We start from the raw sequence: 10,797 nt of genomic DNA on the forward strand, positions 1-10,797 counted from the left end.
GATTCAGTCCCACATTGGGCTCCCTGCTTCTCCATCTGACTATGTCACTGCCTCTGTCTGTGTGTGTTTGTGTGTATGTGTGTCTCATGAACAAACAAAATCTCAAAAAAAAAAAAAAAAACAGAAAGGACAACAGAGGACGATATTTCTGGATGTCACTTCTACAAAAGTCACTGTGAACCATTTGAACATACCCCCATCAAACCCCAACAACATGCTTCCACAATTCTACTCCCTTAGCCAAAACCCCAAATTCCTGCTGCCACTTCATTGGCACTCACCTGATCTGAGAAGTGTAATGAATGGAAATCCGAGTGGACAAAAGCAGCAAGTTTAAGAATCTCAATTTAATTAATCTCACTTTTACAAAATCTACAAAACAAAACAAAACAAAACAAAAAAATATGTGCCCACATTAACACATTGCTAGGGCTTCCCAGGCCACGAAGGGTACTTTTTGCAGATGAGAGACCCTGAAGTTAAAGCCTTATTACTTTCACAGTAAGCATGCCTCTGTGCTCTGTTTTGAAAACAAAACAAATTGGACAAAACTTAATGCACAGAAAAAGACTGAAAGAAAATACCCCCAAAATGTTAGCAATGTTTGTATTTAGGTGTTCTAACCCCAAGTTGATTTTTTTTCCTGTCTACTTTTCTGTATCATCAAAATTTTCTTTGACTAACCAGTAAACAAACATTGAATTAGTTTAAGTGATATTTCTTCTGGCTTCCGTTGTTCGAAGGGCTGTAATCTTTTGATTTGTTTTTTTATCCAGATAAAGATCATGAAAGGTACTTTAATTCCCAAGGCATTTGAGCTCTTTGATATGTTTCTAGCTTTGTGCAGTGTGTATTCACAAGTTATAACTGCTCAACTTAAGTATTCTCTGCAGCACTTTATAGATGCATATACAAAGTTGCAATGCTGATAACTTCATTGATAAATGATAATATGCAACAGCAAGGGTGGACAAATTGCCATAATTCTTACTGACTATGCGACAACGGTATATGGAAAACTGTCTCCTCTTGCGTGCACATGAAATGTTTCACAAAAAGCAAAAGTGCTCTCAATTTTTATTTAGTAAAACACAGTCATATTCATGTTCAACTACATTTGCCAAAGTGTTCATGGATGAATCCAAGAATAATCTGATTCAATCATAGGATGAATTTTGTCTTGTGTTTTCCACTTTGGGTCTCTTGCTTAAACAGTGTAAAAATACTCTGCGTTTCCATCAATACAACAATAAAACCTAGAGGGTCTACATATGGTCGCCATGGGTAGGTAGATGGGTTTAAAGCAAACTTCCCAAACTGGTATTCCACGAACCTCCTTTCAAAGGTATTTATAGATATAATAAGAAAAAAATTATTCTCAAAATATTTGGTAAACACTGGGTTACACAAATAGAGTGTGTGGTGTGTGTGTGTGTGTGTGTGTGTGTGTGACTTCATTAGTTGTTGTTTGTTTTGCTTTTTAACTAACAGAATATCAAGTTTAATGGGTAAATAAGTATTGTAGACTGTTAAGAGAGAATATAGTATGCTACATTTTTCAGACTTATTTGGTTATAGAACACATTTTTTACTCTAGAGCTACTAGTTTCTAGATGAACATTTAGAGGACCACCATTTGGGAAAATGTTAACTTAGATTCTGATGTCTGTTCCAGTTTGTGTATTCCACAAAGTGTGGTATATGGAATCAATGAAAATGCATGTCATCTGTCAACACTGAAAACTAAACAAAACATTGCTACTGGAAGTGGTTTACCTTTGCTTAAAGGCAAATTCCATATTTATATTTTTAGCATAATTCAATCTGGAACATTGGGGAAAAAACAACCACCCCAGGGTAGTCACTGTGGCAACCTGTTAAAAAAAAGGTGGAGGGAGGTGGGTGGAGGGGATAGAGAAGTCATGCAAAAGAATTATTAAAATGTTCAAGATAAAATTGTAGAAGTTCACAAATATATCCAGTTTGATGCACAGCTACCAGTTATCTACCTCTTTCAAGAGCCAGATGTTCTAAAGGAAAGCAGGAGTGCAGAAAAGGATCTCACATTTATCTTTCTGCAAATTTTTGCTAGACATATACAATTCAACGGAGTAAATAATGTGTTCCAGTCTGCCACTTTGCTAAGTAACACCATATACTGTCAATAATATCAATGTTCAGTTCAGTTCAATTCAGGAAAATGCTCTGACATTCTCAAATGAAAAGAAAAAGTGAAACTTATCATTCCACCATAACTCCAAAAGGAATACATTGATGAATTAAGGTAGCCATGAGTGCCAAAGTATTATACCAGATTATGAGACCAAGTGTGATAGCAAATATATGAATCATAAAAATAGAATATACTTGGTTGCAGATCAGCTCTGGAAAGGCAAACAAATGTCAGGTGGAGGTAAGATAACCAAAGCAAAGATACCCCAAATTCCAATGGACAAAGGACACTGCACATTGGAAAAATGAAAAATATGCAAGTGCCTACAATAATATCTTTGAAAATCACTTGTGGGCACCTGGGTGGTTCAGTGGTTGAGCTTCTGCCTTTGGCTAAGGTTGTGTTCCCAGGGTCCTGGGATCCAGTCCCACGTCGGGCTCCCTGCAGGGAACCTGCTTCTCCCTCTGCCTGTGTCTCTGCCTCTCTGTGTGTCTCTCATGAATAAATAAACTTTTTTTAAAAAATGAAAAGAAAATCACTTGCAATTTTCTAAATATGATTTAGATGTCCTCTTCAAAAGAGCATCTCTAGAGTTGGAGCCATTCTTCTTTATGAGCTGCAGATAAAAGAATTTACAGACAGGCTTTGTCACCTCACCCTCAGATCTGCTGTCTTCTGCAGCTACTGACTCTCTGGGACTCATCCATTCTCCACATAAGACTAAGTTGGTGGCCATTGTTTCCAAGCTGGATACTTGTTTAGACTGATTATTCTTTGAACTTTGATAATCTGGTTTCAAAATTATCACTAAAAATTACAATACAAATATCAATGACCTCTTTTATGTGATGATCATAATATGATCCAGTGGGGTGCTGGAGACAATGTTACATGTGTCTCTTCCCAGCTCCATATTCAGTGATACCAATGCAGTGATAGCCTTAAATCTGCCATATTGGAAGTATTTGTACTACTGAAATTGGAAAAATACGAGAAATCAAGGCTTTTCTTTTCAGAAAGCCTATTGTTAGACACTTATTGGTGCATTTCTGTTCCTATGTGATTGTGCTCTGGTTATTATGATTATAATTAGCTTCCATTAAAATATTGAGGTTATTCTAATGCTTCTACCTAGATTCACTTTTAGGGTCTAATATAAAGGGATAAAAGTTATGATAAAAGATCAGAGATCCCTCCACAGTCCTGCCTAAAACATGGAGTATAATCTACTGCAAGAAATATCAAACTTCTCTGACCAGGGCCCAAGCACCAAGAGAATTTTGACGATCAGTGCATGCATGGGAATAGGAAAAACTCTAGTTAAATGCATAGCAACCAGGCTTTGGGGTAAGAATTCTGAAAATGACATTAGTAACTTCTAACGACATGGTGATTGTGGTTTACAAACGCTATTAAAAGTATTAGTAACCCTTAATGATTCACTTATTAGGAACAGAACCACCGTATGGAGGCATTCGGTCTATGCACTGCACAAAGGCACTTGCCGGAGGGGTGAGCATAGACCGAAATGCAATCTGACCTCCTCTTGCAAGCTGCAGGGCTGCAGCTACTGGGCATCTTGTTGTAATTTTTATAATGCTGTGGTTTGTGCTAAGGACTTCCCTGACAGTAAATAGCCCACGGTCATAGGTGAAAATGAAGAACTATAGAATCAGGAGTCGTTCACACAGAAGAAAAATAACAGAAGACTTTCATCTTTCAATCAAAGGGCTCCTCCAAAGACCAGCAGACTCTATGCTGGGGAATCCTGGCTGCGAAAGCTCTGTTACTTCCACTTCTGACACACCTTTGTGACTCCCAATACATAACAGGGGTAGATTTCTTTTTTTTAAGTAAAGCAAACAAGTAACAGCCAGAAACCAACACAAGATGAACATGTCTGTGGACCAGAAACAGAAGTACAAACCTTTGAGTAGAAATGGAGCTGGAGCAAAAGAGTGGACAAGTAAAGGGAGAGAAAAATCAATAGGTAAACAGAGACATGGACCTTGAAATAGACAGATGTGCGGATAGACACGGTACAGAAGGGAAAACCACAATTCCAGACAAAATACCAACACAGATTGACAGTCCCTGAGCTGTTCCAGCACACATTCATGTCACCACTGGTAGATAGAAAGAGGACAAAACCCGCCACATTATTAAAGCTCTACTGTTGGATGTACGTCCAAATGTTAAGGGTAATGGCTCAAAGAAGGGAAATGCAATCTTTAGCTTCTAAACCAGCAGACAAGTCAAAGGTGAAGGTAGGAAAGTTTATCAGCCCATCAGATGCAGGGAAGGAGGCAAAAGGAACAAAATAAAGGCATGGCAAAGAGCATGAAATAAGGTGGCAAAAATGAAGTCCAGCCCAACAGTGCTCACAATGAAATTGCTATTGAAAGACAGCATTTGTCTGAATGCATTAAAAATAAAACATCTGTGCTGGTTATAAAAAAGCATACCTAAGATCAAACTACACAGGAAGGCATAAAATGAAGTGATGGAAAACATATATATTACACATTGCATATTATATATTCATAAATTTTTATTAAATCTGCATTTATAATATTTATATGATATTACTCATTTTTTTCTTTTTATCATCTCATTTTGCATGTATCTATATATCACCATAGACAGAAACAAATGTCAAACATCTAGCCAAAATAAAGATAGTATACCAATACTTGGATTAGATAAATAGAAGCTAAGGGAAAAAGCATTAAGAGAGATGATTTGGAATCCCACATATAGTGACTAGAACAATCTATCTGGAAAATATAAAAATCATGAATTTGCATGCAACTAAGAGCAGAGCCAAAAATACATATAAAGCAAAACAATACAAAGAAAGATGACAAGAAGAATTTGGCAAATACACAACCATGGTGGGAGATTTCCACATTTCTAATAGGAACTGATAGATCAAGCAGACCAAAGATTAGTAATGATATGGAAGATTTAAGCAACCACATTAGCAAGCTTGATCTAATAGATATATGGAACCTTGTACTAGCAGAGAACACACCATCTCTTCAAGTAAACATGGAATATTTATAGAAACAGACCACATTCTAGGTCATGGAGAAAGTCTCAACAAATTCAAAGAATAGCTATCACATAGGTCATGTTCTCCAATAAAGCAATTAAATTAGAAATAAGATAATTTTCAAAAGACGAGTCACTGCTAGAGTAGGAAGAACAGATGGGCCATGAACTCTGAGAGACATACATTTAAATCGGGTTCAGCACATGCCTGTTGAGTGTCCTTGGACAAACCACTCAATCTCTCTGGGCCTTGGTCACTCCACGCATCACATGGGCACAGTAAAACTCTCTCACAAAATTCTCATGCAGATTACATGAGGAAGTAGCTTAAAAGCACACAATACCTGGCAGACTCAAATCCTGTTTCTGTCCTTTCACATAATACGTGCTCAATAAACATCGCTTGAATTGATAGCTGCATAAATGAATACCAAGTAGAGATAAATATACATGTTTTTGCAATGGAATTTAGAAAGAATTTAATTAATCAACAAGGTTCTATTTGTTAAACAGAGACGAGAAAAAGAAGGGCACGTTTTATGTTTTTAGTTATCCTCTATTCAGAAAAAAAAAAAAAGAACAGGTTTTGCCAGGGCCTCTGGAAAGTCCGGTGCCACATCCTGTGTCCCTCTCAAATTAATTTTTGTTAATCACTTCAGATCATGAGGTCATTTGATCCAAATAAAGAGAACTTCTCTTGAGAAAGATGAGAAACGTAGAAGGCAATATCTGATACCTCATAGCCCACGGTGCAGAGAAAACTACAGGCACTGGTTTTCAGAGGGGACCCAACTAAATTCAATGAGCTTAAGTCAGCTAGCTATGAGAAAGAATTCCCTAACAAGGGTTGCCACTCCATTACCTCAGGCAGGGGTTTGTGTGATCTTCTTCCAAGTTTGGTATTTCCAAACATCCTGAACTTAATACAGGCTGCAGGACAAGCTGAGATCCACCCAACCTGCGGCCATGATAGTTAATGAGGTGTATGCAGTGATATGGCACAGAGATAGCCTCATTCTCTTTAGCCTGCTTGGCTCTCCTTCCCACAAGGCTTTTCAACTTGGGTTTGGGCCAGTTTTCTGTTTGGTTGCTTCATTGCTATGAGACTCAGGAAGAAAGATTTTTTGCTCTCTTCATTTTTTCACTGGTGCCAGGGACTATCAATTTAATTGTTAGGTAGAGCATGATGTTCCCATGGCCCACATCAAGGCTATGATCAAAGGAGAAATCCATTTCAGGTTTTAGAGGTAGGTGGCTTTGGTGACAAAGCAGACAAGAACAGGATGGACAGTTCAGGAATTCAGCACTGCCAATGGGAAAATAGCAATGGTCCTTGACTTCATTTTTTTTTTTTTCTTGACTACATTTTTGCCTGGAAATTACAACATCTTGATTTTTCCACCCTCACTTAAAAAAATTAAACATTTCCAAAGCACAAAAAGATTTAGATTAACTAGTGAAAAAAAATAACCAGACTAGCTAGATCAGTCATTTATATCATGTACCAAAATAAATTCTGGGTAGATTAAAATTTTAAGGTAAAGTTAATATAGGTAAATAGTTTTATAATCTTAGAAGATCTTCATAAGCTTGTGATCAAATGCAGAAACTAAAGGGAAAGATTGACACATTGCTAATATTTGTGTGGTTAGAAAAATCATAAATAAGTGTAAGACAACAAATAGGAAAAACAGTTTTAACATAATCTATGACAAAAAGTTCATATTCTTAATATTTAAAACGCTGAGGAGACCTGAGTGGCTCAGTCGGTTAAGCATCTGCCTTCAGCTCACGGGATCAAGCCTCTTATCAGGAACTCTTGGGGGTGGGGAGTCTGCTTTTCTCTCTCTACTTCTGACCCTTCCCCCTGCTCATGCTCTTGCTCGCTTATGCACTTTCTGTCTCTCTGTCTTTTTTTTTTTTTTTTGCATATTTTTTTATTGGAGTTCAATTTGACAACATATAGTATAACACCCAGTGCTCACCCCATCAAGTGCCCCCGTCAGTGCCCAACACCCAGTCACCCCATCCCCCCATCCACCTCCCCTTCCACTACCCGTTGTTCATTTCCCAAAGTTAGCAATCTCTCATGTTCTGTCACCCTCTCTGATTTTTCCTACTCATTTTCTCTCCTTTCCCCTATAATTCCTTTCACTATTTTTTATATTCCGCATATGAGTGAAGCCATATAATGATTGTCCTTCTCCGATTGACTTACTTCACTCAAATGAATAAATTTTGAAAATTAAAAAAAATTTTTAAATCTTTAAAATATATAAGAAGCATATATCCAAAATCAAAAGGAAAATGGGAAATGGGCATGATCAGTCACTTCCAAAAGGAGGAAATACAAGTGACTAGTAAACAAACTTAAGAAAAAAGTGCAACTTAGTATTAAACAAGGAAATGCATATTAAAACAATAAAATGCCATTTTATTTGTTCATTTATTCATTTTACTTATCGCATTGGTAAGAATTCAAGTGAATAGCCAGCATTACTGAACCCAGTGTTGACAACTACATGGGGAAGTATCTTACCAGGCTGGAGAGAGTAAAAAAATGCAATTTCCAGGGGTTTAGGAGAGGGAGCGGGGTGGAAATTGACACAATACACTAAAATCCTTAAAAATGGACCTATTCTTTGATTAAAGATTTTTATTTTTAGGAATTAACTCTGAGGAAATGATTGATCAAACAGAAGTACAGTTGACTCTTGAACAACACAGGGGTTAGTTGTTTGCATGATTTCCATGTGGTCAAAAATCCACATATAATTTTGATTCCCCAAAAACTTAACTGATAGCCTACTGTTGACCAAAAGCCTTACTGATAACATAGTCAATTAACATGTATTTTGTAGACTATATTCTTACAGCACAGTAAGCTAGAGAAAAAAAATGTTATGGAGAAAGCCATAAGGATGAGAAAATACATATACAGCACTCAACACTTTTTATCAAAAAATAATCTGCCTATTAATGGACCCGTGCAATTCAAACCCATATTGTTCAAGGGTCACATATACAGAGATTTGCCTTTAACTCTCCCAGGCTTGTTTGTAATAGCAATAAATCAAAATACAAATAGCAATAAATCAAATCATAAATAGCAATAAATCAAAATCAGTAAATAAATCAAGTTATGTGTCATTCAGTAGTGGAATTTTTAAGTAAATTGTGAAACATACAGATGATGAAGCACTTTGCAATGATTTTTCAATCATAAAGAGGTGAAACCAGATCTACTGACATGCACACATGTCCACATTGAATTAAATGAAAACATGGAGGGAAACAGGATTTATATATATTTATATAGTCTGGCCCATTTTCCCCAAAACTTTAGTCTGTATATTTGTATATGCCTATAAATCTATGGATGGGGCGTCCAAGGGGATAAACAATGAAATTTTCAAAGCTGTGTTCTCTCAGTGGTAGATTAAAGGGAATTCTCTTTTTCTTCTTTATGTTTTACTGATTATTCCCCCGCCTTTCTTTTTTTAACAATGAGCATTTTTTTCCTTTAGGGATTGGAAAATACCAAAGGCAATTTATACTAAGACTATAAAAAGAAGAAACTATAGTTTAACTAGGCGAAGAAATTCTAGGCTTAGAAACTTCTAGGCTTTGCTACAGAATTTAATCCATCCTGTGAACTTTAACATCTCTCAAGATATCTCATGATGACTCAAGAACTGTTTCCTCTTCTCATCTTCACTGTACAGCAACTCTGTGCAGACATCCAATAGACATCCTCTCAGTTCCACTAACAATACTTGAGGCCACTGTCAGTTCCTATAAGAAGGTGCTCTGGGACCCCCTGGCAGTTGGGGCCCAGAGAAGCATCACCCCTTAGGATCCTTCTCTGAGATACAAGATGTTTATCACCAGTGCTGACGCCAGACTTTTGTGTGTTCCAATACCCACTCTCACCTTAGCTGCAGAGCTACAGGCAAATTATTTTGCCACAGGTGTTTCCATTTCCTGATCTGTAAAACAAAGATGATGAAAATAGTCCTTCCCTTATAGCCTGTTGCCAGGGACTGGTCTATGTAAGACACTCAGAACAGTACCTAGCACGTTGGAAGTGCTCTGCATTGGCCAATTACTCTCCCTGGGGCTCCCAGTCTCCCAGCTTCCAAATGTAAGGAATGCATTGGGGCTTAACAATGACCACATTCACCTACTAGCTTAAGGTTGCTGACAAAGCCTGCTCTAAGGGAAAGCGCTCAAGGGGTCTGCTCCTTGGTTCCTAACTGTCCTCCTCTCAGCTATTTCTGGATGGTTAAATAACATGCAGGTGACCGGGTGAACTAAGGCTGATGACCTGGTGGAGTCAGAACCCAAACCCATCTCCACCTGCCTCCCCAACACCCCTCCATCCAACATTTACCCTCTACTCTTGGTAATATGTAAAGAGGTAAATATGTTTATAACACCTGGCTTACCAGGTGAACAGAGATGAAAATGAATGTGCCCCGATGATACATGCTTCTAGAATGTATCTGGTCCTGTGCTTGTTTTTGTTCTTTGTGGCACTTTAATGTTTCATCTTGCAGAAGGCATATTTGTGGAATTGCCAAAGATATTTGCCATCCAAAAAGATAAGAAGTAAATCTGCAAAAGGGGCCAAATTTTCATTTAAAAACAAAGGCATCCCTGTACATGCTGCCTGAATTTTCGAGAAACTTCAGACTTGTGAAGCACACACCACTCATCTCTTATGCCCCTTGTCCATCTATCTTCCCCAGAGGACATCTTCAGCACCCCTTTGGGTCCTATGTCAGAAACATTGATCCTAAATATTTTGCATATTGTGGCTTAGGCTTCAAAGGAGATTTTGAGTCATGTTTCACATTTTTAAAAAATTGTGCAGGGGCGCCTAGGTGGCTCAGTGGTTGAGCATCTACCTTCAGCTCAGGGTGTGATCCTCGGGTCCTGTGATTGAGTCCCTACAGGGAGCTTGCTTCTCCATCTGCCTATGTCTCTGTGACTCTCATGTGTCTCTCATGAATAAATAAATAAAATATTTTTAATAAATAAATAAATAATAAAAAATTAGTGCAACTTAATGATTACTGGGGAAAATGTTTCTAGTTTGCTTCAATTGTGCTGACACCTAATAGTGTGTATGGACACTTGTTCTATCATATAGTGGTCATGGCTTCTGAAACAAAAATCAGGGCATGTGGTTTAACAATCACAGGTTTATTTATGAGGGCAGAATAGTTAGCAAACCAGAAAATCCAGGCTATATGCATGCCATTAACTATATAAAAGGAATGATGCATATGAATAATGTATGAATACATGAGATGGCTTGCGTCTTTCAGCTGGCCAGTACGTATAAACAAGTTTTGAGAGGTCAACTAATTGAAAGTCACTGTGCATTCTGCTCTCTTTGCAGTTGCTTATTTAATTGATGTCGACTCTCTTCATTAGCTCAGTTAATCTGAAAAAAAAAAGATTATCCTGATATTTGTTCTTCTCTAAGACAAATATAAAATTATTTCATAAACCTTTTAGATTTACTAAGAAACTTATGAGAACCATTATGTAAATAATCCTTT

General features: G+C 37.4%; 1 long non-coding RNA gene across 4 annotated transcripts in view; it reads right to left on the bottom strand.

The window, feature by feature from the left end:
- LOC112644638 (uncharacterized) overlaps positions 1 to 6,358 on the bottom strand; it is a 49,104-nt gene extending 42,746 nt beyond the window's left edge. For 2 of the 4 annotated variants that reach the window (XR_007414076.1, XR_007414074.1), the window contains exon 1: positions 6,090 to 6,358. This is a non-coding gene — a long non-coding RNA (uncharacterized LOC112644638). The remainder of the gene's footprint in view (positions 1 to 6,089) is intronic. The other 2 variants (XR_007414075.1, XR_003126603.2) reach the window with 2 other exon arrangements.
- Between the last annotated feature and the right edge of the window lie 4,439 nt (positions 6,359 to 10,797).

This window comes from Canis lupus, chromosome 1 (genome assembly GCF_003254725.2).
Source record: "Canis lupus dingo isolate Sandy chromosome 1, ASM325472v2, whole genome shotgun sequence".
In the NCBI taxonomy this organism is placed as follows: domain Eukaryota; kingdom Metazoa; phylum Chordata; class Mammalia; order Carnivora; family Canidae; genus Canis; species Canis lupus.